Here is a 2,171-nt window from a genome sequence, read left to right on the forward strand (position 1 = left end):
TTTATTGATTTTTTACAGAGAGGAAGGGAGAGGGATAGAGAGTTAGAAACATCGATGAGAGAGAAACATCGATCAGCTGCCCCCTGCACACTCCCCACTGGGGATGTGCCCGCAACCAAGGTACATGCCCTTGACTGGAATCGAACCTGGGACCCTTGAGTCCGAAGGCCGTCGCTCTATCCGCTGACCCAAACCGGTCAGGGCTCCATCCATTTTTAGACAGAGAGAAATATCAGTGTGAGAGAAACATATCGATTGGTTGCCTCCTGCAGGTGCCCCGATCAGGGCCTGGGCTGAGGAGGAGCCTGCAATCGAGGTACGTGCCTTTGTCCGTAATCGAACCTGGGACCTTTCGATCCGCAGGCTCATGCTCTATCCACTGAACCAAACTGGCTAGGGCTCCCTGTTTTCTTATTTCATTCTATAATTGTTAGTGTTCTTCTTAATACAGAACTGAATTGTGACTTCCCCTTCTTGAGATCATTTAGTACACCTGTTGCTTTGAGGATAAAATCTAAAACTTTGTTACCAAGCAAGGGCTCACTCCCTGACACAGGTAGAAGCCAATACTATTGCACCAGATTTTAAGAAAAGAAAAAAGCTTTATTTAGAGGTGAATTGGTAAGGAGACAGGAGGCAGAGCTCAAATCTGTCTCCCTCATCCAGGCTTCCAGGTGAGATTTAAGCAGTTAAAGGGAACTGGCTGGTATGCACAAGTGCTGAAGGCAGGTTTCTGTAGAAGGGCTTTGGAACTTGGGTCACTCATGATAAGATATGGTAGGGGCTTCAGGCAACGGATTTTCTGGACAATGGAGACATTACTTCTGAAAGCCTTCAGGCTTTGCTTTTGGTGAAGGTTGGGTGGAATACCTCTGGGTGTGATTGGAGGTCCAAAATTTCTATACTTGTGCTTCTCAAGAATGACTTGTGGTTTTGTTGTCTCTGAAAAACAACTCAGTATCTTGTTAGAAACAGGATAGGGCCAGGTTGAGCTAGTTCTATCATTACAACTTCTTAGGGTCCTTCATGAAGATGAACTCCTTTCTAATTTTTTAGGCTTATCTCTTTGTTGCCAGGTTTTCTCTCTCTTTTTTTTCCAATTGTAAAATTAGCTATATTTTACATATAGTAAAATTTATCATTTATCATTTTTAGTGTGTAGTTCTGTGAGTTTTGACAGATGTGTATGGTCATTTCACTACCACCATAATCAATATATAGAACAGTTTTATTACTGCCCACCCCTCTAATGCTCCTCCATTCCCCTTTATAGACAGTTCTGCCCTATCTCCAGTCTCAGGCAACTGCTGATTGGTTTTCTGTTTCTATAGTTTGCTGTTTCTGGAATGGTTTAAAAATGGCATCATACGGTTCTTGGTTTATCTTTCTATCATTTCCTTTTGAAAATATAAGTAAATATTGCCACAGAAAACTCTGAACATGTATCACAGATAACTGTGACACTAGTTGCTTTTCTAGATAGGGGAAGTGGTTAGCTTCTGAACATAGTGAAAGGAAACTTTAAACATTTTTGTCAGTTTTGAATTTTGTGTGTTTTTTTTATAATGTAGTTTATTTTCTTTGCTATTTTAGAGATTAGTATATTTTTACGTTTAGAAAGTTACTTTTATACTAATACCTGCAGGCCCCTCCTTTTAAGATATTCTCTTTTTGTGAGCAGTAATGGAATTAGTAATAACCTCTTCACATTCCCTTCCCTCTTCCCTAGTATCTATATTTTTGGCATTTAAAAATTTATTGTCAATTTACATACAGTAAAATTCACTTTTTTGGGATGGCGTGGTAGAGTTCTGTGAGTTTAGACAAATAAAATACAATTATGTAATAACTACCACAGTCAAGATGTGGAACAGTTCCCTCACCTCCCAAAATTCCCTTCTGTTGCCTTTTATAATCAAATCCTCCAGCCACCCCTAACTCTTGGAAACCACTTATTTGTTTTCTATTTCTATAGTTTTTCCTTTTGAAACCAGAATGTCATATAAATGGAAATGTCACATAAATGTAACCTTTTTTTTTGTTTTTTGTTTTTTTTTTATTAAATCTTTATTGTTCAGATTACATTTGTTCCTCTTTTTTTTTTCCCCCCATAACTCCCCTCCTCCCAGTTCCCGCCCCACCCTCCGCCCTCACTCCCCACCCACTGTCCT

General features: G+C 39.6%; 1 protein-coding gene across 1 annotated transcript in view; it reads left to right on the forward strand.

Annotated features, from left to right (window-relative positions):
* Positions 1–2,171, forward strand: part of RANBP9 (RAN binding protein 9) — a 79,466-nt gene that overhangs the window by 886 nt on the left and 76,409 nt on the right. The gene's annotated exons all lie outside the window — the stretch shown is intronic.

This window comes from Myotis brandtii, unplaced genomic scaffold (assembly GCF_000412655.1).
Source record: "Myotis brandtii unplaced genomic scaffold, ASM41265v1 scaffold56, whole genome shotgun sequence".
Lineage (NCBI taxonomy): Eukaryota > Metazoa > Chordata > Mammalia > Chiroptera > Vespertilionidae > Myotis > Myotis brandtii.